Here is a 25,177-nt window from a genome sequence, read left to right as displayed (position 1 = left end):
GATGGGGAAGTCTCAGATTTGGGGAAGTCACAGAGTTGTGTTTTATGTAAGATGGCTAAGTGGATTGATAATGTTGTAGAGGTCATGTGTCAACTGCAGGTCACGAGTTACAAATCCTGGTAAAATAGCTGGATGAGTAATGCAGCCACTTCAAACAGTTCCATGTAACCTATGAGGCATATAAAAGTTTGGAACCTTGCAGGTTTTCACTATTATGTTAAGGTTGATGAAATGGGAAGTATAAAAACAATCATAATGAAGTGCAATAAAAATCAGCTTGTATTGTGTACTACACAATCTGTTATTACGACTGTACTTACCACAGAGACATGTGTACCTGACACACTATGTCTGTACATGCCTACACCTACATATCTCACATACACAACAGGCTTGAGTTTGGAAGTAAAAAAAACTTTAAAATCCAAGGAGACAATTTATTAAGGCGTAAAAGGGAGAGGGCAGAAATGCGCCATATTTACCATTGTATGGCGCATTCCTGTCCTCTCCATGGACTAGCGCACAACGTGCTGCTTTGCACCAATACATGCACCCTTACGCTGTGGTGAATGGGTGTCTGCGTTGTAGGCTGCATTGTATTTGTGCAGGAAGGGGCACCTTCCTGCACAAAAACAATCCTCAGAGGCATCCTCCTCTTTCGAAGTGTGCTGCTGAATGCACTATATGATAGGAAACAACGAGGAGAAATAAAAACTATTGTTGCGCCTCTGGAGGGAAGGCGTAGATTCTGACATATTCCCAGGTCTACCACGGTTGCTAAATCTGGGAATGATTCAGAATACATGGGTGGATGCGTGGGAACACCCACACTCCATCCACGTAACTCCCCCACCGTACAGTGTAATGCAAGGCAGCGACTAACACTGCCTTGCATTGACTTACCAAGCCACACCGGTTCACGCACGGCGGCCTTGCGTGGCTAGGTAAATCTGAAACTAGGTTTTGCATTGCCTCGTGTGGCTCAAGGGCGAGGCCAAATGTTGATACATTAGACCCTCTGTTTATGTCTTGTCAACTCGTATGGTTACTTGTTGAGTGGCTATGAGTGACTTAGATTATTGGGAAAACGTGCTTGACTCCAGCTGCGCTCTGTGTGAGTTCAACCCAACAACCCCCTCTTCCACCCCCGCCCCCCCCCCCCTGCTGGGGCACAGTTGGGAAGATTCACTGGGGCAGGATTCCTGAAGCGACTGAAGAATAGAATCCCAGATCTGGCAGAAGCGTAGAAGCCACTTCTAGAACCTGGCTGGATCCCACTCTATTCCTGCACTACTTCTGGTAGCCACAGCTCAGGTCAGCCAATGTCTCTAAAAGGACAGTAGGGTTGGGACCCCGTCTGTCGCATGTGCTTTTGTTCTCTAGCTGAAGCTGGATGGCCATGTATCTGGGTGCATATCTACTGTTGCTACTGCACCCTTCTTGTAAAACTATCTATGTGATTGCATTCCCGTCTTACACGTGGTACTATGAGTCGTGTTTGCTTAGTGTGCAGGGCTCAGAAGCCCTTTTGGGTCTGGTTCAGACTGTACAGATTCGCAGGATAGGTACATAAAAATGTGGACTCCCTCAGGTTGTCTGAACATATTGTTTAACGTGTTCTCCAATTTCCACCCGAACCTGCGTGTGATGTATAGATAATCCACATGTGATGCTTTTACACACACTTTCTTGAACCGCAGAGTTCGCTTCTCACATCCTCTCAGCCACAGCGGGGTCAGGCCAAGTTCACTGCATGCCCAAGGTCCCCAGGCAGGAAGCACTAACAGAGGACAAGAGGCCACTTCCTTCTTTCAGTTTTCAGAAACGTATAAATATTTATAATTCTTAATTGTCCCACAAGTAGTTCACAACTAAATATACAAACAGTACAAAAAGGTGCGAAATTGACCCCAGGAGCCGTATTTTTAGAATTGTAAAGCATGTATTGTGGCAGTTGCAGAAAAAACACACATTTCATCAATAATGTCATCAAAATACAAATATTGCTGGCATCTGTGGAAACCGACAGCCAATGGTACCCTTAAGATCGCCCTTGCTTGAACTGAACAAAAACGTTACTGGACTTTGGATACACGAGGAAGAGGCCGCGCCTTGGAAGCTGAAAACATGTAGCAGTTAAAGGGTTGCTATCATCAACACACAGCAGGCAGAGGGCGCTTCTTCGACTGCGATGTAAATTGTTATCAGCTATGAGGTGAACTTTGCTTACACACAGAATCCTGGAATTTTTTCAGCTCCTCCCATTACATAGCTTGGAATAAAAAATTAGCTAGCATTCGCGCCAAGAATTTTCAATTCTATTAGGGACACGGAGGCGAGGATTATGCCTCTCTTTCTCATATTTGCTACTCACAGCAGCCAATGAAAAACGTTTTGTATGCAAATAAAACTACATTTCCCATGATGCTCGTCCATACATCACATCCTGTATAGCCCCATAAGTATCATGTTTCTCCTCCTCTTTCTTTGCTCGAACCTTAATAATCAACAACATTAATACTTTAGTCCAAAATAAGGAATACGAGTCCAATAATCATCCTCCAACGTGGCAGAACCATATCCAAACTGGAATTGTACGTCTTCTAAACCCGAAGTACACCTGCTTCGTCTTCTTTTCCCAGAACCTGAAAGGAATGAGACAGGGAACACCCGTAACTTCTGCTTACACAGAATATCAAGTACATGCGGTTGGGTAATTATTACCAATATTGTAATAAACCTGGTGGGATAATCCTCGCCTCCGTGTCCTTAATAGAATTGAAAATTCTTGGCGCGAATGCTAGCTAATTTTTTATTCTATTACAGGACCGGAGGCTTTGGATTATGCTAGTTTAACGCTTATCCGACACAACTACAGTCATATCACCCACCGGTTTAATAATAATTGTTTAAATATAGAGTAAGAAAATCAATCAGTAGATCCTAAAATATCCTGTACTATGGGAAGCAAACCACATTGAGAGATATGGTCACACTAACAGACTGTCTCAAACATTTGGTTATGGACACCGTATTGTGGCATAACTGCCATCAACCACCGGCTCTAATAGCCGTAGACATATGTAAAGGTTCTATAATGTAATCCATAGTTATAGCACAACAATTATATCACAACCTTAAGTAGTAACCCCAAGTAATCTCCCTGGTAAACCTTGAGGCATGGAAACCACACGCAAGTTGTATTGTTTGGAAAACATAATGTGAACAGACCTTGACCAGATGCAATTCTGACATTAATTATAATGAAACTTCCTGGAGTAGATACTGTACCTGTAAAATCGTGGCCTGTCGCGTCGTCGGAACACCGAAAGGTAGAAGGTCTCGTAACACAGCCTGACGATAGTCTATTCCGTGTCGACATATTTTTGTTGGCCACTTTTCAAAGAAGAAAAGCGAGAGAACCTCCCACAGAGGATTATTCTGGTCTGGGTGTTTATGCTACCCATTGCCTTTCAACAACTCCCAGAAACAACCGACGCAAGCCCACCAACTTGCCTGTATCTAAAATGACCTGCATAAATGGCCGAAATGGCCGCTGCGAAGTGAACTCCACGCAAATCCGAATTACATTACCTGATAAAATATACACAAAGTAGGAAAAATCAGCCCTCACGGAGATAACACGACGTGTATGTACCAACAAACGCGATCTTCCGACGCCGAAAAAATATTGTGTTTGCGTGGAAGGACCCAGGGTTATTAAATAAACACCGACAATGTGTCCGAAAAACGTAGATCATAACAAAAAAACAATGTTTGAAAAATATATACCACCTGCGGAAACTGAATGTACAGCCCTGACATGCTTCGAACTCTGACCCTGTACCACCAAAAGGCGCCAGACTAACCTGTGAGCTATAGTTCCTTGGTATATCATAAGGACCACTGCCCCAATTCACCATGCGCGCCTCTGCATGAAATGGAATGTTGTAAAGGGTCACGGAGAACTCGGAGTCGGGCGCCGCCGACTCAAGGAGTACTGGAAAACAAAATGGAGACTTTTTTACAAGAGTTGCAACGATCGCTTCCGCTAATCAATGCAATTTTGCGTCCCCTTCTCCGAAATGTGGATGGAATGGAGGAAAACATAGTTCAGTCCCACCGACAGTCGTGAGACAAGGTATACATCCTTTACCCCATGGATTTTATCTCCAGCCGAACGTCTGTGATGGATCAGTCCTGCCACTAAAAAGGTCTGCGGAGCACACTGCGCCCTGTTGGTATGGATTCTATTCCGTAATGACTTAAATCTGATACTTCCGGCAGAATGCCAAAAGTCCGTGACCAAATCCGCTAGGACCATGACCTCGTACCCTTTGGGTTGTCGATAGCTCTCATAACCGAGATATTACACGTGGTGAGAAGTACGTGTCAAGAGACGTATGTGGAAAAGGACTCGAAATGACTGGAGGGCAGGAAAAAACAGTTTGACAGACTATGCTAAGCGCCCCCCTACTCCGGCAACTGCCCAAAATGGAACCCTCTGCATGGGTAACATCAGAATGGGCCCCATTGAAGCTCCCAATTAGGGGCTTGTAAGACACAGTTGATCTGGGAAGGAGATAACTCTGGAAAAAAATCTCAGCCAAGCGACACAAGTGTATCAAAGTGAATAGCCGAAAAAGGCCATTACAAATTGTAACCCCGAAGGCAAATTGGAATTCGAAGAGGAAATCTGACGTCGGGAAAGATGAGAGACTAAGGCCTATGTCTGTGTTAAGGAAAACACACACATATATATATATATATATATATATATATATATATATATATATATATATATATAGACATACATACACACCTACATATACATCCCGTTAAACCCGAATGGGAGGACGCCCTGTTCCCTTGAGGGAGAAATCACCCAATTAGAAAGTTGGAGGAGAGTATATAATTAACCCTCTAGTTCGGCATTGGAGCAGCCGCCAATGACGGGAAGGAAAAACTGGTGACCACGAGATGCTCTCCCGAAAGTCATATAGTAGAAATTTGTGGAACATGGTGGGAAAGCAATTGCTAAAAACAAACAGAATCCCTAAACGGTCTACAAAGGACCGGCCTCGTGAAAGACCCTCCGAAATCCAGAGGGTGTGACCAAAGGTTAACTATGTCTACATATCATAGATGCAACCCGTAACGAAGCTGTCCCAGATGGGGTCCGTCGCCACGGATCAGCACAGTCAGGACGTCAAAGCTTGTGTCCGGCCCTGACCAGGAGGTTGTCCTGGCAACCTGCCAGCTCCAGGAACCCTTTCTGAGATTTCTTGTACAACTAGCCAGTAAGAAGGAGACCGGCGTTGACGCCGGACGACTCTTCCACCGTAACCAGTGTACCCGGCCACAGTTCCCGAACTATAACTAGTGTGTCCTTATCTAAGTCCCGTCGAGCGCGCGCCGATGCCCTAATATTTATCATGTTGAGTGATATAGAAAAAAAACATGCCCAAGGAAAAGTGACTCAAGAATGATGGGCGTTAATCAAGCCTTGCGTCCCCGAGCTAGGGGCTGGTACATCTGGGGCCCGGTTGACCTACTCACGGACGTGTAGCACCGGAGCGTCAACATAATTATCTCAGGAGCCTTGTGCGCTCCGTTCGAATAGATCACATCCTCCTTATATATCTCACCCATGCGTTGCCATGGGGTGTCCGTATTCAATATAGTAGTGCCGAGGACAGCGTAACGGAGGGAGTAGAGGAGGAGCCACCCTGTGCACACGAGAATTGAAAAATAATAATGTATCGGCTCCTCAGCAAAGCTGTAGTCAAATTATTCCAGCCCCATGGGCGTCCGAGTCATAGTGAAATATCAGGAGCGTGTGCGCACTCCAAGGGCCAGCCGATTGTTACAGCCTGGAAGGCGTACAAAGAAATCTGCCCATGTAAGGCACGAGGCACAGAACCTATGAAGCAAAACAGGGACGCGTGCGACGTGCGTAGACCAAAATCGCCCAAATGTAGCCCAATTGGGTTACGCACACCGGAGCATTATGACTTCATAACCGCACTCGGCTACTAGGGAAAACCTTTGGCGGAGAAAACGCGAAACCGCGCAATGATCAGAACAACCCTATGGAAGTGATAGGAGTAATGTTAATTCAGAAAACCATAATCATTGACACCTAACCTTTGAGTAATAATCTAGACCTAACGTCTGTCCCACAGTGACTCATTGTGAATGCTGCAACGACAGCGCAGTATCTCAGCTCTTGAGGGAGCGTTATAATTCTGGGTTCGCCCGTACCAAGTCCTTCCCATGAGGATCAAACGGAGGCCCAATCAGTTATGTCGCAAGCATCATCAGTGCGCCATCTCCGCTCCTGTGGGAGCGACCTTAATCTGAACCCTGGCAGGCTAAACCAAGAGCGCTACCACGCGCACACAAGCCAGTGCAGTATGAAGACTGAACATTCATCAGAGAAAAAATCATGCCTAAATTGTAATAAGAGTTCAAATTTTAATGTAAAATAAATCTAAATATAATCTTGTCATGCGAAAAAACACAACCCTGAGAACCTGGGTGCGAACCCCGAACCTCTGGGGTTGGAGGCAAAAGCCTTGCCCCTAGGCCACATAGACTCGCTGCAAACCTTAAATGCCTAAACCTGAGGGGAACCTGTGGCGTATAACCGTCAATGGAAGCTGCCGAGGGCAGCGCGGCATTTTTAGGTCAGCGGGAGTACCATTAAGCCTGATCAGGCCGCCCGCATTAAAGATTCCCCGCTCCTGACGGGGATCGCCCCGCCATACTTGCCTTCAAATCGTAATGGCGGCGCGCGCCTGTTTAAGTTCTAATCGAGCCAAGCGTGTGAAAACAGCGCGGTACTCAGCGGCCAGCAGGGAGTGAAGCGAAGGCCGAACGGGCCGTCAATGCAATATCAAAGCTCTGCTCCGAGCAGGAGCGCATCACCAATCGGGAACCTCTAAAGAAGGCCTGCAGGCCATCGGGGGAGGAAAAAACATGTCCAAAGTGGACGCCCAGGTGATTATGCACAACGCTTCAGCGGGAGTGCCCCACAGATCACGCTGCTCCCAGTTGGAACCTCTTAAGATGCCGGTAAGCTGATAACAAGAGCGCCCGCGAGCGCTAAATCGAGAAATGTTTAAACACAATTATTCAACCTAGCGCAATATAAGCGCAAACATAACTGCAACATCGTCAAAGCTAATTCAACAGTCAGATAACATAATCACAACATAACGTTCTGAGCACTTAACTGTCTGCGTGAGCAGCAAAGAAAGAGGAGGAGAAACATGATACTGTGGCTCTTATGGAGCTATACAGGATGTGATGTATGGACGAGCATCATGGGAAATGTAGTTTTATTTGCATACAAAACGTTTTTCATTGGCTGCTGTGAGTAGCAAATATAAGAAAGAGAAGCATAATCCGAAGCCTCCGGTCCTGTAAAAGAATCTTAGCCTCTGCACAAGATGATGTTTTCAGAGGCAGGCGGAGGCTGGCAGACTACGTGGCGCCAAATCCAACCTGCTTAAAATGGCGGCTGGAGCTAGGCAGACATCTTAAAGTGCAGTTTATTGCAGTTAGACCTAAGTCTCGTTGTACAGAGCTATAGAGCCAGACAGACATCTTGAAGTGCAGTTTATTCCAGTTACACCTTAGGCGAGCTGTGCATATCTACACATGCTCCGCCAGGAGTTTGGAATAGTTGCTTGAGCTAGGCAGGTTAGTCTAGATACGCCTACAACTAGTTGTACATATCTATAAAGACAGGCAGACATCTTGAAGTGAATTGTAGTTACAACTTAGACTAGTTGCTGACATCTAAAGAGTCAGGCAGACATTCTGAAGTGCATTTATTTCAAGTTACACATTAGGTGAGCTGTACATATCTACACGCGCTCCGCCAGGAGTTGAGAGTGGTGGCTGCAGTTAATTGCATTTACACCCAAGACTAGCCGTACATATCTTGTACATATCTATTGAGTCATGCAGACATCTTGATGTGCAGTGTTTTTTACTTCAGAGAAGACGTACATATGTACACAAACCCCACCAGGAGTTTAGAATGACCAGCATATGTGCTGGCATGCAGTTTATTCCAGTTATGCCCAAAGGTAGTAGCACAGATCTAAGATTCAGGCAGTGCCAACAAGTTAAATTCAACCAATACAAACAGAACAGAACGCAGCGCTCCAGGCTGCACCACTTATACCACCTTACCATGAGAAATCCGCAGGAGGCACAGCTTTCTCATTACAAGCCGCCACGTTCTGGAACTCACTACTAGCCAGCATTTGAAGCTCCTAGAAACATATACACTTCCATAGTTTAAAATATGGCTATTTCTTAGATAACTGGACCACGACACATACTGGCAAACCAGAAAACTATTGCACACTCAAGTGTAATCCTCAGCTTACAACCCACAGATTGGAAACAACCCAACCAGCAAACTGCTTTCGATATGCAGATAAGCGAAGAAGGGATGACCTCTGGTTCACTGTGCCGTTATATAGTTATGTACCTGTATGTACAACAGTTATAGCCACAATAATACGAAGACCATAATACGCAGTGCAGTGACCAGCTAAGCAGACAATCATCATAAGAAATACCATAAAGGGGGAGGAGCCTAGCGCGCAACCAAGATGGCCGCGTAGGTGCGAGGCTCCCGAGGACCTCCGCAACCTCCTACGTTTATCCTGTCTTCATCCTGCATCGGTTGAGGGGACTGTGTCGGTGAGCCTGAGCCGAGGTGGTACCCGTTTCCCCGTTTTCGAATCGGACCTCGGGTGCCGGAGTGAGCACCGATTGAAGTTTGCGGCCTACTTCTCTCCTGACCCCGGATTCGCGTTTGGGGGCGACCCAGTGGCGAAGTGAACAACAACGGCGGGCTGGGCCTGGCGAGTCGCGTACCCCACACTCTTTCGCGCCCCCTTGCCGTTCTTGCAAGTGGGATCGCGGCGCTCTTTGTGTTGGGGTGGCCTCGCTGGGAGACCCTGCCTGCCTGCCTGCCTGCTGTGGCCCGCTCTGCCGTCCTGGGGTGGCCCCCCGGAGCTCGTGGCCTTGATTGCTTGCTCTCCACTGCGTGGCTGGTGCGGGTGTGAGACCCGCGACGATGGCCACGAAACAGGATGGGGATCGGTTGAAGGCCAAGTCGACCCGGCGAGGCGCCGCACATCAGGCCAACATCATGGACCGCTACACCCTCCCGAAGGGGTCTCCCGGCGGACCGCACAAGTCCTCTGAGTGCCCCCCGGATGCCCCGGATTTGCCCACGGATCTGACTCTGCAAGCCGTCATGGGCGCCATTGCTGAGATGAAGGCCTCGGTGGGCCAGCAGTTCGACACTTTAGCGCACAAAATCGACGCGGTCCTCGTTGATGTCAACCATGTGAGAGCTGATCTCTCTAAGACTAACGACCGGGTCGATTCTTTGGCCCACACCGCGTCGGGCCTCACGACTGAGGTGGCGGCCCTTCAAACGGAGGTGCACTGGCTCCGTCAGGCGAGTGCGCTCATGGATCGGCGCCTGGAGGACTCCGAGAGCCGGGCCCGGAGGAATAATATCCGCATCATCGGAGTACCCGAGGGACGGGAGGAGTCGGCGGCGGATCTCTTTGTGGAGGACCTGATCACTACCCATCTCCAGCCTCGGGGACTGAGTAAATTCTTTGCCGTGGAGAGGGCCCACAGAGTTCCCGGGGGAAGACCGAAGGTCGGAGCCCCTCCGCGGCCTCTTATTGCCCGTATTTTTAACTTTCAGGACAGGGATGCGATTTTGCAAGCATCCAGACTGCAAGGGCCGATTAAGCTGGAGAACATGGAGGTGAACTTTTATCCTGACTTCACCCAAGCGGTCCAGAAGCAGAGACTGAGCTTCCTGGGCGTCAAGCGGCGGCTTCGGGGCATGAACTTAAAATACGCCATGCTCTTCCCGGCTAGGCTGCGGGTGGAGGTGGATGGTCGCACTCACTTTTTTGACCGTCCTGAAACGGCCGGGGACTGGCTGGACACTTTGTCTGGGGGTCATGATCGGGATGGCGGGGAGGGGGCTGCGGGAGGAGACGGCCCACTGGACCGGGTCTGAGGTGCTGATGCTGGGATTCACTCCGGACGACGATGCTGCCACTTTCGGCCAAGCTTAGGGTCTTTCGTTTGTTGTACTCGTCTTCCCTCCTTTGGAGGCGGTGCGGGGTCTTGAGGGGGTACTCTTTCCTCCTCTAGGGGGTCTAACTAGTTCCAATTATATAGGGGCGACAGGCACACTGCAAGTTGGGGGGGCTGTCTGGGCTCATGCAGGGGTGCAGGGAGGGGGGAGTTTTGTTGGGGCGGTTGGGTTGGGGTGGGGTATTGTTCATTTGTACCACCAGGCAAAAGTATTGTTGTGCTATTCCTAAAGTGCTCTCGGGGGGACGATTGATCGCTTTCGGCTATGATGGGGGGTAGGGGACTGAGTCTTTTGTCCTGGAATGTTAATGGACTGGGGGACAGGATAAAACGGGGTGTGGTCCTGCAGTTCCTGAAACGAATTTCACCTGACATAGTTTTTCTGCAGGAGACACACCTCATTGGCAACTCCTTTCGTGCTATGAATCGACGGGGCTACCGCCTTCTGGCCCATTCGGGCTTCACGTCTGGTTCAAGGGGTGTGGGCATCATGGCCAAGACCTCGCTCCCGTTGGAAGTTGATGAGGTGCTCCATGATGACAGGGGACGTTACACGGTTCTGGTGGGTAGAATGGAGGGCAGAGTGATTGTTTTTGTTTCTGTCTATGTCCCGCCAGGGTTGCAGACGACCACCTTTGCGGATCTGGGGCGCCTCCTCCTTGGCCTTCCGGAGGGGATTCTAGTGGTTGGGGGGGATTTTAACGCTGTGGTTTCCGGAACTGAGGACCGTCACCCCCCTAGGGATCTCCCCCGTGCCCAAGCGTGGTTGTCTGGCCTCTTGGATACCTTGGGGCTGTTGGATTGTTGGCGTTTGAAACATCCTACGCAGATACAGTACACCTTTCATTCCGGGGCCCATGGCAGTCTCTCAAGGCTAGATTATGTCCTGGTGCCGGCGGCGCATGCGGGGAGGATCGGGGTATTTCAGACCACTCCCCGCTCGTGTTGCACTTCGACATTCTCCCGAGGGGAGAGGGTAGGGTGGTCCCGATTAATCCCTGGTACCTGCGTGACCCCACCATTCGCGCAGAGTTGGTTAAGTCCCTTAAGTGATATTTTGACGATAATGTGGGGTCTGTGTCATCGGCGGTCTCTCTGTGGGAGGCGTTCAAGACGGTACTTCGGGGGGAGGCCCTGTCCCTTATTTCCCATTCCCGGAGGCGCGAGCGGGAGGAGGTGACCCGTGTTGAAACTGAGATAACCGAGTTGGAGGGTGACCTAGAATGTGGGGTGACGGATGACAAATTACATGTTCTCCGACTCAAGCAGGCGGCCTATAAGGCCCTCGTCACGGAGGCGGCCAGGGGCCTCAGTAGAGAGCAACAGGGGAGACTGTATGATGTGGGTGATAAGGCTGGGAAATTGATTGCGTGGCTGGATAAAAAGGAGAGAGCGAGTCGAGTTGTCCCGTCGATTGAGAAACTGGATGGTGTGTGTGTCACTGAACCGGAAGAAATTGTTGATTGCTTCGCAGAATATTTCCGTGGGGTGTATTCCCCGGTGTCCTCCCGCTCGGAAGAGGATTCCCATGCCCTGCTTAGGGATATCGCGCTGCCTTCCCTTTCGGAGGAGGACAGAGTGTCGTTGGACGCCGCCCCAACCTCTGAGGAAATTGCCCTCGCCATACGTTCGGTCGCTTCCGGCAAGGCCATGGGTCCTAATGGTCTTCCCATCGAATTGTACAAGCTGCGACCGGATACGCTGGCGCCGCATCTCCGTGCTATGTTCCTCGCGGCCCGTTCGGCGGGTTCCCTCCCGCTAGACCAGCATCTGGCTACTATCGTGGATATTCATAAGGAGGGGAGGCCGCGGGACCGGGTCACGTCCTACCGGCCTATTTCGCTGCTGAATGCGGAACCCAAAATTATCGCCAAGGTGTTGGCCAATCGGCTGGTTGGCGTGGTGTGCGATTTGATTCACCAGGATCAGTCCGGCTTTATCCCTCATCGCAACACTGCGCTTAACCTGCGGCGCTTGCATGGGGTGCTCGCGCGTGTCCCGTTCATACGGGAGCCGGCCATTTTGGCGTCCCTGGACGCCATTATGGCGTTTGACACACTTGAGTGGCCATATATTTGGGCGACACTGGCGAAGTTTGGGTTTGGCCCGGGATTCATCGGTTGGGTGAAATTGTTGTATTCTGGACCGCTGGCGCAGGTGGCTGTGAACGGTAGAGTGTCGGCTCCGTTTGAGCTGGGCAGGGGCACGCGGCAGGGCTGCCCGTTATCACCGCTCCTCTTCGCGCTTGCCTTGGAGCCCCTGGCGGAGTGGCTGCGGTGGCATCCTTCTATCCGTGGTCTCCGATGGACCCCCAAGTATGAGGACCGCGTATATCTTTACGCTGATGATATTCTTTTGTACCTGGCATCCCCACGTAAATCACTGATGGTACTGGTTGACGTATTACACTCATTTGGCCTCAACTCCGGCCTTGTCATCAATTGGGCTAAATCGTGTGTGTATGTCCTCTCTGGGGAGGTTCCTATCCTTCCGCGGGGTTGTCCTATCCAGATCGCCCCGCGGGGATTTAGGTACCTGGGTGTCTTCATTACCCTGGACGCGGAGGCCCGATACAAACAGAACTTCCTTCCCCCCCTCCAGCGCCTGAAGGAGGACGTCGCGCGTTGGAGGCGCTTGCCGCTCTCGCCGCTCGGCCGGGCGGCATTGTTTAAGATGATGTCCCTGCCACGTTTCCTGTACGCTTTACAGAATACAATGGACGTTGTCCCGGCGCGCTACTTTCGCGAGGTGGAGAGTTTGCAGCGCCGCCTGTTCTGGGAGGGTAGACCGCGTATCACCCTGGCGAAGCTGACGCTCCCGTGGTACGACGGGGGGGTTGCCCTCCCAGATATCAAGCGATATTACTGGGCCTCCCAGCTGGCTGCGATAAATCACGGCCTTTACGGGCCCGCTCTAAACCCGGCCTTTGAGATGGATAAAATGTTACTGCCGGGTGGTGACTATAACCGGGCGCTTTATTCTAGCTCGCATGACGCACGTCTGACGGGCCCCACGCGGGTCATGGTACGAGTGTGGCACGCGGCTAACGTGGCGATGGGGTGGAAGGATCGTTTGACCCGGGCGACGCCACTATACGCATCTGAGCGGCTGGGCTCCCTGTGGACCTCGAAGGGCTTTGAGAAGTGGGACATGATAGGCATCAGCAGGGTGGGCGATCTCTGGACGAGGGGGGGATTCAAAACGTTCGATGTGCTGCAGACGGAATTCCAGTTGCAGGACAGGGAGTACTTTCGATATATGCAGATCCGTCATGCGTTGTGCTCCGTATTTCCGGACGTAGCCTCCATCCCGGAGTACTCCCCTCTGGAGGATAGAGTGCTAGATGGGCATGTACCGGACGGCACGATTTCATTAATTTATAAAAAACTCATCAATGATCGCTCGGGACTGCTGACTAGCCTTCGTGAGGCGTGGGGGGCTGATGGATTGGAGCTGGATGACGAGGACTGGGTGTCTGCGGTGGCCTCCCCGAAAGAGGTGGCCATACCGGCTCGCCTTCGCTTCGTCCAGCTCAAGATACTCCATAGGGTCTATGTTACGGGGCCGAGTCTGATGCGTATGGGCTATGCTGTGGACGGGTTGTGTAAGCATGGGTGTGGTTCTTTGGGGACCTTTCTCCATATTTTGTGGGAATGTCCGGAGGTGGCGCGATTCTGGCGTGGTGTGCATGAGGTTTTGCAGGCAATCACGCATGTGCCGCTGCTGCCCGAGGCGAGGAGATGTCTTCTGAATGTGTGGGAGCCAACCGACTACTCAGTGCCGCAGACGTGGTGGGTGACTCTGGGATATATGGTGGCCAAACGTGACATTGCGCAACTGTGGGGTTCCCAGAGGTCACCGACTGTCTCGGCGTGGAAGGACAACATGGATTGGTGTATGTTTCGGGAAAAGGTGGTGTATGTTGCGAGAGGTAAGCCTGGGAAATGGGTGAAAGTGTGGGGCCCCTGGAACGCCTACCGTGGGGGAATCTGTACCCCGCCGCTGATGCCTGATCCGTCACCGGCCCCGTCTCCTTAGCCTGTTTGTCTTCCTGGTTCTGGGCATTGAGTCCACCTAGTCCCCGTCCCGACCTATCCCCCCCCTCGATATTCCTATGGATCGCTAGGGTCCCCCCCCCCTAGGGGAGCACATGCTGTTGTTTCCGATTGTGGGTTGCCTTGTGGACTTGTTTTTTGTCGTTATTTATATAAAAATGAAACCGTTGTGTGGGGTCCGGATGGTGTGGCTGCCAACGCTTCTTTCAACTCCTGTGATCTCTCTTCTGCCGCAGCGTGTGTTCTACTGTTTGTATTATATGCTCCTCCTGTTTGCTAGCGGCCGGCCTGAAGGTTGTAGGCCCATCTTTGTATATCTTTTGGATTCTGTAATAAACGGTTTAAAAAAAAAAAAAAAAAAAAAAGAAATACCATAAAGCGACCCGTAGACCTGCTCTAATCTGACAGCGTACTGAAAGCCATACAACTGTACGTCAATGTCTCACACTTCATCATCCACCGCACTGCTATGTGTCTTATAACAAGATAACCGCACCTCGGTGCTCATCACGTACAACATGGCAACCCTGCCCACATACTGTCAAAACAAAGACAGCATCCCTGCAACCATAAACCCTACATAGTGTAGCGTGCTACCCGTGTAGCCAAGCACTTCAGCCCCCCCAAAGGGGTAGTAAATGCTGAAATACAATACTATACAAAGACAGGCCATACCATACAATGACAGGCCATACCATAGCCATACTATACATTGGCATACCATACTATTCATACCATAGTATGCATGACAAGACATGCCATGCCATACTATACAATGACAGGGCATACCACACCATTCCATATGGTACAATGTCACGCTATACAATACAGTATAATAATATTCAATGTCAGGCCATTCCTTACTATGCCATACCATATTATACAATGACAGTGAGTACCATACTATGAAAAGCCGTATCATACTATACTATACTATGGTAGGGCACACCATACACTGACAAGCTATACCATACCACACTATACTATAAAATGAAAGGCTATACCATAACAGACAATGATAGGCCGTACCATATTATGCCATACTATAAAATGACAGGCCATATCATAATATACAATGACAGGCCATACCATAATATACAATGATAGTAGTAATTCTTAGAACAAAAGTTGTATAACATTGCTAAAAAAAAAACAATTCACCCAGCCAATAAATCTTGCAATGGCAAGACCAATTCGCTTTGCCAATGCTAGTTTAGCATGAAGCTCACCTTGGCACCCTGGAGTTCGCTTGCAATGTCTGGTACACAGCCCCTTGCTGTGCCCACCCACTAGACCCTGCGGGATATTCTACGTGTGGCTCAGACCTCAGCCTGCCTTGTTGTTTGGAGCACAAATGTCTGAAGTCCCTTCGGCAGAGTCCATTCCCATGGAGTAAGGAGTACACAGTTACTAGATGCCAGAGCTCGCTTGTGGAGGCCAACAAAGGGGTGTGCAAAACGTGTGTCATTTCCAGCAGCATAAATACACAAAGTACTGCAAAACCACGGAAAATGCATCTGTCATACAAACAATTACCAGAATGGTCACTTCCGGTAAAAATCCAACCTGACAATATTATTTGAGGCTGATTTCCAGACATTCGCAGTCAAAATACTGCTGCCTGCATTTGAGTTTGTAGTCTTGTGCTCAGAAATTATCCAGTCTGCTCGTGTAAAAAATCTACCTGAAATGTTTTTTGGAAAGCCCATCCTAAAGGAACTGCTGCTCACATTCAAAATATTGCCGCTCACGCTGGGATTTGAAATTTTGCATAAAAAATGACCCTTTTCTGACAGAAATCTAACCCAACTTCCGCTCACGTTAACATTTCTCCCCAAAGATATGCGATGTGGCATAATGGCTTAGTCTCAGTCATGTTACATACATTTTGATAGGTAAAATTACTAAAGTTATGCAAATGACGCTAGCATATGTAAAATTCCAACCAAGCCTACAACAAAGGTGTTGTTTGAAGTGCAGTTCCCACATTTTAAGCTCTCGCCCCAAAACCCCAGAAAATATCCAGTTTGTGAAGAAATGACCACATGTAGAAAGTCTCTGAGGTCAAGCTCTGTAAGAAGTGGTGACCTTTGACTGCTTTGAGAAACATAGCACTCTTGTTGGTGCCTGTGAATTGGAGCAGAAAAAAACAAGCAGATTTTAGAAACACCCCTTAACAATTTTATTAAAATGCAGACTTTTGTAATAATTTGATTTTCAGGGGAATGGGAGGCGATGGAAATACACAAAGCCCCCCATCTTTCTGGGGAAATCAGTAACATCCTGCAGCAGTTAAAGGGTTAAAGTCAAACGCAGCAGCTGGACACTGTAGGCGGGAGGAGTTCTGAACAACAGCCCGACTTATCAGTAGTGGAAGTGAACTTTGCCTGGAAAACTCTCCAGCTGCTCCCGTGTCATCATGACCGGGATGGAATGTCGGTTTCTAAGCAAGACACGTTGTACAGAGCAGCCTCGGTCTGGCACCTCGTAGGGCGGACTCGGCTCCTGTAGAAGGATGGCTGCAACCAGACAGACGCCTTGACGTGCAGCTTGTTCCAGTTACACCTCGGAGCAGCCGCGCTCATGATGGTCCATGGGTCAGGGTTACGAATTTCAGCCTTTCATCTTTACGAGGAGGATAAAAGGGGTGCAATATATTGGGTAACAGTAGCATTAGTTATTTACAAACAGCGCTTAGAAATAGTGACGTGTTATGAGAAGTGAGGTATATATAAATATGCATATATTTTCTGCAGTTATAGTTACCTGAGCTAACTATAACATTCGCCCCACAAGTGCACTGCTTATGACCCTACATATTACATCGCTCGTGACATGACACTGATCATGATTACGCCAAATTAGTCTTCCCTAATTATTCTACTAAGTTACGACTGATGGTCGTTTATTTGCTTGCTAAAAGTGGTAGAGGGGAGTAAAACAAGTCATGGTTATACTTTCGAATTTAGTCATACTCTAAAGGACCACAGACTCCGAATTCCAAATTTGTGAATTTATTATAAAGCCAAAAATAATTGAATATAAACACATCTGAGTATAAGAGTATACAGATACATGAAAATCAATACAAAGCCAATTTTACCAATATAGTTCATCCGGCATAAAAGGCATAATATGATGAACTCCAAAATCAATACACAGCAAAGAATAGAAGCTGAGTCGAGGTCTCTTTTCATCTGGGAGTAAAACAAAACAAAGGAAAATATCTTTCCCTACACTGCTCTAAATGAGGGTCCTACCTATTTCTCTTATTTCATTTCCCAAAGGTGTCAGCACGTGTTGACTTCCTAAGAAGTACTCATCTCAAATTGGTTTCCTAGCTTAAGGCTATGGAGCTCACTCTAAGATGCTCCTTCTCCTCCGAGAATCAGCAGAAGATTCCAAATTCTGTCCCCGTGCATCATATCAAAAACAGACAAACGTTAGCCCCCAATGAATCATGTGGTAAACTTCTCTATTGTATCATTTCAGTACACTTTCCAGTAGCTTTAATTAATTCTTCTTCGTCTTCCAGTGGCCTTGGTTCCCAGACAGGCCAGGCACGAAAGGAGTCCTCCCTTCTCGCCTTGCAGTCTTCTTCAAAGACATTCCGGGTATCTCCTTAAATCTAAGAATAACGAGGCAGAATTCCTGCACCAGGAGTAGGATGAGCACACGCTACTTTCGAGTATAAAAGAGATTCATTTAATTAATGTTTTTGAGCGGCCAAGGAGAATAGAAACTAACAACAATTTTACAGATTGGGCCTACAATTCAGGCAATTTAAACTAAACACGGTTACATTGCACAAATATGATTTCATCTTTTTTTATTACATATACAGGAAATATGAATGTTTCTAATACATGTAAAATCCTACTTGAATGTGCACACTATATTTTAATGTGGAGATAACGTTGGTTAAATGCGTCTTAATACTCGTAAAACACTGCAAACGATGAAAATACATGTGAGTGCGTTTAAACCATGAGTATAGTGCACCCATATAATTAAGAGGGCTGTAACCGCTTTATCAATCACATATCAAATGTCATCACTGATGACATCATCCACTGAGTGCGAGTTTCAAAAATATTTCTAAAACTTAAGCTATGTACTAAGCTACTGCAGGAATTAAATTAATATTTTTTTCTGTATTACTAATAAATTATACTATTTCTAAGATATGTCATCTGAGTGGGTGTGTGAGTGTCTGAATCCATGTAAGTGGCTGTCTGAGTGTGTGAGTGGTTATATAGGTGAATAAGTGGGAGTGTTCGAGGCTGGATGGGTGAGTGAGTGTCTGTCTGAGTGGCTGCATGGGTGGGTGAGTATGTGTGTGTGAGTGGCTGTATCAGTCACTGAGTGGCTGAGTGAGTGGCTCTGTCGATTGGTGAATGGGTGTATGAGTGGATGTATGGGTAAGTAGCTGTTTGAGTGGTTGTTTTGTTAAGTGAGTTGTTTGTGAGTGGCTTTTTTGAAGATTGAGTGTCTGTGTGAGTGACTGTATGGGTCAGTGAGCAAGCAGTTATATGAATGTGTGAAGGGGTACATAAGTGGTTGTGTGGGTATGTAAGTGGGTGTGTGAGAAGTTGTATGGGTGAATGAATGGCTGTGATGAAAGGCTGTATGGGTGTTTAAGTGTGTGTGTGGGTGTGTCTGTAGCTGTGTGTGTGACTGCCACAAAGGAACCACATCTGCCCTTTTATCCAACAAGAGTCCACAGTTTTGCACAAAATATCTACCCAAGTGAAGTTGTTTCTACTGGTTAATTACTAAGTGCTATGTCCTTGGGTAAATGTCCAGTACGTATTCTACACAACAGCTGCATAATGGAGCACGAGGAAATGTCACCAGTGGCCTTGTGTGCGTTTTGGCAACATGTGTGTTTCTGGTGCATCTTTATCCAGAACTATATGATAACATGAATCCTCCTATAGAGAGGACTACGAGACTGCAAAGAGGTAAATCTCCACCAAACAAGAGTCCTTCCTCTTAACTATATGAAGTAAGTGCTTCGTTTCTTGGTGGAGATGTCCTCATATTCCGTGGCAACAAGGACTCCTCACCAAAATCAGCATGAAATGCACTGGGAGGGGGAGGGGGGCTTGTTAAACTGTCCATCATCCTGGCAAAAGGAAGGAAGACCATTGGATAATACTAAGGTGGGCGGGTCAAAGAGGGAAGCATCCCAGTCATTTAACATTTGCATACTTTTAGCAATTTAAAGGGAGAACCATGAGAGAACAAGAAAGAACCCACTCATCACAGTCACATATAAATTGTGCTCCAATAGATCATCGATGCAGTCACCTCCACAAAGGATTTCAGATCGTTTTTCAATATGGAATTGCCTTGAAAACACACTTACTTTGCCTTTGCCCAGCCCAGGAGCTAGGATCATATACCCTTTACAGTACTGGAGCTTCAACCGGGGCACCTGCTATGTTTATATGTGTAAGTGCTTACTGTTGAGGTTTAATTTATGTGAAATGAGCATCAGAGCCAGAACAGCCCTGGGGAACCCATCCCCCTGGGCTGGCCACGACTTATTGGGGGAGGTTGGCTGTGCGCCCCCCTCACTGGACCGATTTTGGACCTGGGGAGCCCGGCCATAATTCAATAGAGGAGGGGGATCGCGCTACCCCAGGGACCAACCCCCCCTATCCCCCAGAGTCCAGCACTAACTCCTCCCCGGGCCAATTTCAACCGAGAGCTCCACCCCCCAGGACCCAGCCATATCTCCCAGGGCACCCAGTTTGCCGAATGGGGACTGCGGGGGGAGCCTCGTTGCCCCCTGGGTCCCAATTGGCTCTCCGCCTCCTGCAGGAGCCAACATTTCTGTTGCACACAGGGATCTACTGCAAATGCAGCTGTCTGAATGCGAGAGCAATCTTTCATCTCTTTGCCTACCAGCATGTCTGCGGACAAGGGAAAGAGATAAAAACTCTGCTTCCAACAAGCAGGAGTGGTTTGACATCTCCCGTTTGCTGGAAGCAGAGTGTTTGCATTTGCTTGGTAGGAGTTGTTACAGCTCCCACCAAGCAAAAGCAAACAGCTATGTCCCAGGGGTGGACACCCTGGGACATAGAAGGAGCCGGCTCTGAGGGGAGCGGTCCCCAGGGCCATATATGGCTCAAGGAGGGGGGCTGCATGGCTCCTCTGCTTTCTTCTGCACGGGCCAGCCTCAGGGAGGTGGTGGTCCCTGGGACCGTATATGGCCCAGAAGGGAATAGTGCAGCCCCCCCTCCGTATTTTAATTTTGCATTTGGCCCCGGGGAGGTGCCAGTCCTTGGGGCCAGGGGTCTATGCAGACCCCCTCCATATTGTTTATTTTAGCCCCAGGGAGGTGGTGTCCCCCGGGGCTTCTAAAAGCCATAGGAGCAGGGGCCGTGTGGCCCCCTCCTTTTAAACAAATGACTCGGGTAGATCGTGGTCCCCGGGACATAAAGATGCCCTTGAAGGTGGGCCACGTGCACTCCCTTCAATATATTTAGAAAACTCTACATGCCCTGGGACCTGGCCCACCCGGGGGGTTTGGTATAAACAAGTGCGACAGAGACCGTGCTTGTTTTTTTCCTCCAATTTTGCCACAAATCTGCGGATCTACCCACAATTCTGCGGCAAAATTGAAAAAAATATATGTTTTGAACCCCCACACCTAGGAGGTCAGAGTATTCGTACCCTGCTACCTTTTCTTTATTTTTTTTTAAAACATTTTTTATTATTAAACAAGACAGCAGTAAAGACAGTTGCAATGACAGTATGAAGATGTCCAACTCATTACCCCTTATCAGTCTTTTAGTCCCCCTTCTCATATCATACATCAATACCTCAACGACCCCCGAGCCGCAGACAGCCCCCACTGATCCTAGTAACATGACCTTCCCCTGGGTTAGGAGACCTCAATGTCCCATCGTCCCACGGAGCCCATCCCACTATGTATTTTGAACTTGCATCCCCCCTCAGATATAACCTTCGCTCTATCATCTATGTTTATTGTTCCTGTGTTGCCCTTCCCAGTGGTAGGTGTCTCTCTTTCCTGAGTTCAATCACCGGAGAGATACAGATGTTCCCTCTATATTTATTCCAGTTTCCCCACTTGTGATCCCACACCCTCACCTTTTCTTTATTTTTAAAGTTTTTTGATAGACTCGGCTGAAGCAGAGTTCCAAGTTGGTTGCCAATACGTCCTGGTTGAAGTGTGGGCAGCCAATTAGATTTCAGCATGGGGACAGTCGGATCCTCACCCCTAGATATACAAATTTGGATTTGGGTTAATATCTGTAAAACTACTCATTTACAGCAGATCACAAAAAGGCCTCTTTCTGGACCAAGAGCTAGCTTTCTGCCAAACTTGGTGTAAATCCGTTCAGCAGTTTTTACCTTATCACTACTCAGTTTTCCTATGGGAAATAACATGGGGCAACACATGTTTTGGGACCACCCCCCCTTTTTTTCTCTGCCCCCGTGAGACGGATCACCCCGAACCTTTCAAGACATCAGCTGAAGTGAACATCGTATTAGTTTTAAAAAATTTGTGAAGATTCGTCAAACTGCACCAAAGATATTAGCAAAACCAAAAACACTATTCCTATGGAAACTAGGTCCTAAATACAACTACCTACTGGTGACCACTAATGGGATGTGTGTGTATATATATATATATATATATATATATATATATCAAAGGCCTGGATTCAGGATCTGGAGGGCCATTAAGAAGCATGGGTGAGCCATGAAGATGAATGGAGTTGCCTAGCATCTCCCAGGTGCCCAAAGAGCTAGCTCTCGAAATGCGGGATAGTCTTGTAGGGAGGGTAAGTAACATATCTGCCTATTATAGGGTTGTGCCTACTAGTTTTACTCTTTACTAGTTCTAGTATTTCTATAGGGTTGTATCTGTGCTTTATCTGTTCTGCTCTCTATCCTATATTATCTGGCTCGCAAGCTGTGCTCTCCTCTTCACCCTGCTCTTTGGCCTACCGCTCCCTCTTTGTCCTATCTTAACCGCCTCTTTCTTTACTTCACCGTCTTTCACTCCACCTCGTCCTCCTTTCTTCTTGTTGGCTCCGGTCTCTTGCTCTGTCTCACCCTCACCATCTCTCTCTCAACCTCACCCTTCTCTTTCCACCTCACCCTTCTCTTTCCACCTCACCTTCCTCTTACTCCACCTCAGCATCAACCTCCTACTCTCCACCTCTTCCTTCTGTGTACACTTCACCCTTCTCTAACTCTATGTTCCATCCTCCTCTATCTTTCTGATCCATCCTTCTCTTCACCGTCTTCCCTCTTTCTTGATATCCTCCCTCTCTCTGTCCCACCTCCTTCCTGTCTTACTAACTCTCCTACCAATCACCCTCTCCTTTCTCTGCTTCACCTTCTCCTCTTTCCACCTCACCCTTCACTCTCTCCATCTTCTGTCAGCATCACTTTCACTGCTGCTGCATATGGAGTAACAAATTTGTGTATGTAAAGGAAGCTTGAACACTCCACCGTACAAGCTGAACACACCACTATGCTACTTAACATGATCGACGTATGTCTTAAAATCAATGTATTTCTTTTTCATCATCAGATGTACTCGCACATTCGTGGAACAGTGATGAGGGATTACTTCTCTTCAAGCAACGCCAACCTGATTGTGGGTTGGGGGGAGAAGAACGTAGCTTGGAGAGAAGAGAATGAAAGTTACACAGAGAAAATAGAGCTATGGTTGAGATTTATTAATGATCTCCTCATCATTTGGAATGGTACACATGTAGAATTCCATGCGTATTTCAATATCCTCTAAAACAACGAATGGGGATTACAGTTAACCAGTAATGTCAGTACCGAACAAGTAGAATTCTTAGATGTAAAGGTGTGTATTGAGGACAATACCATACAAACGACTCTTTCATTCCCATGGCTACTAACAGCATTTTGCATGGACCAAGTTGCCACCCCAACTCCCTCAAAAAATAGTATTCCATATGGAGAATTCATCAGGATCAGACGTAATTGCTCTAATGAAAAAGAGATGCTGGAGCAATTTGAAGCAACTGAACAGAGATTTCTGAAGAGAGGTTATCCAATCAGGGATATAAAACAGGGCAAAGAACGTGCCAGATCAATATCTCGCATGCAAATACTGGTGAATAAAAAGAAAGAAAAGAAAAAAGAGACTCTGAAGGAGAACAACAGAGTCATTCTCACATTCAGTAAGGGGAAGCAACATATTTACAATATTTTTAATAAATATTAGAATTTATTGAGCAGAGATCCCGAAATAGGCCATAAAGTGAGCATGAGACTGAATTTCACCTACAAAAAAGTACCGTCACTACAAAATAAAGTAGTGAGGAGTCACTTCACTATCATGAAACCACAAATATGGCTTGACAAACAAATAAATGGCTTTGTATGATGTGATAAGTGCAAGGCCTGCCAAATCAGAAAAGGTGTGAAGGAATTCCAGGACTATAAAGACAAAAATATCACAAGTCAAAGAGTAACTTGTGACACAAACTATGTGGTGTACGTAAGTGAATGCCAATGCGGGCTAAAATACAAAGGGAGCACGATATGGCCGCTCAAGAAGTGCATATTGGAACATATCAGAGCGGTGTCAAATAAAGACCAGAACTATGCCTTGGGTAAACACCTGAAACAACACCTAGACAAAGATTGGAAGAGCATGCGCTATTCTGGTATAGTGTGCGTACGTAAAGATGAAAGGGGTGGAGATGGAGTCCAGAAATTAAGAAGTTTGGAGTCACGTTCCATCATTAGGTTAAGAACGAAGGCTCCATTTGGACTAAATGCTGATGAGAAACTCAACACACATTTGTGACATGTACCAGCATTATTATTGTATTCCTTATTATTATTATGGTTTTCCTTTAACACGGTACATGAAAAGTGATTCAGTATGTCTTATTCATAGTAAATAGTTAAGATGATAAGCACAAGATTTATTTGGTGTCTGACAGTTTAATTGCTGGTTTTAATGAGACAGGACAATAATATGTGTGCACTGAGCCAGAAATTGTGTGGGACACAATAGAATGAGCAGTATGTCGAAATTGGAAATTGCCCTAGCACATAACAGTGAAATGTACTGACCCTATGCAGTAAGATGGGGGGATTTTCAGAGTAACACAAAGCTATGATTATGTAAAAGGAAAATGGGACACTATGTCTGTATACTTATCAGCCAAACCACCTCTGTGGAAATATTGCCACACTAGACAAGTCCTTTTTAATCCCATCACCCCTACAGTAGGGAACAAATGGGGAGGCTGGCGATGGATAACATGACCTTGACTTGAACTACAAGCCCATGTCATATAAAGATTCACACACACCTCACACAACGAATGTGATAATTGAGATATGTGCACTCAGCATGATACTGAAGATACGCAGACAATAACATCAATTGTTAAGGAAAAGTCAGCAAATAGTACAGACCTTTCACACGTATGTCACATTATGAATGTGACTAATGGGGCAAGTGCACTTAGCATAATATTGTAAATATGCTAAATATGAACACCAACTGCTCAGGAATAGCTGGTGAAAAGCACAGACAGTCTCAAGCCGACACGGAGGAAAATGGCTTTGTTAGACCTGTCAGCCCTTTGGGTGGTCCCTCCTCATCATTATTTATTTTGTCCCACTTTTGCCTCAAACCCTGTTTGAATTTTTCCTTTTTGGGAACCACCAGACTTTTTCGTGTTGCTGCAGATTCAGGGAGCCATTTTATCTACCCCTGAAACTTCTGTCTGAAGGCCTGGAGCACAAAATGGTGGCCACCTGTGACATCACCAGCATCCACTGGAACCTGCTAGCACCTTCCAGAACATTCCAGAACCCTGTGACAGTTGGAGGCGGTTTAGAATGTTGGGAAGCTAAGACAGAGAGTTGGCAGTTGGAGCTGGCAGTTGGCACCTGACTGGTGAGGAGTGAGCAGCAAAAACGTG

At 47.4% G+C, this 25,177-nt stretch overlaps 1 long non-coding RNA gene across 1 annotated transcript in view; it reads left to right on the top strand.

The window, feature by feature from the left end:
- The window catches only part of LOC146808929 (uncharacterized), a 450,521-nt gene extending 425,606 nt beyond the window's left edge, over nucleotides 1–24,915 (top strand). Inside the window, exon 3 of the long non-coding RNA XR_014966283.1 lies at nucleotides 22,789–24,915. This is a non-coding gene — a long non-coding RNA (uncharacterized LOC146808929). The remainder of the gene's footprint in view (nucleotides 1–22,788) is intronic.
- Nucleotides 24,916–25,177: the final 262 nt, after the last annotated feature.

Source organism: Triturus cristatus, chromosome 7 (genome assembly GCF_964204655.1).
Source record: "Triturus cristatus chromosome 7, aTriCri1.1, whole genome shotgun sequence".
Taxonomy (NCBI): domain Eukaryota; kingdom Metazoa; phylum Chordata; class Amphibia; order Caudata; family Salamandridae; genus Triturus; species Triturus cristatus.
The sequence above is the reverse complement of the archived record's forward strand: the minus strand, read 5'-3'. Positions and strand labels throughout refer to the sequence as shown.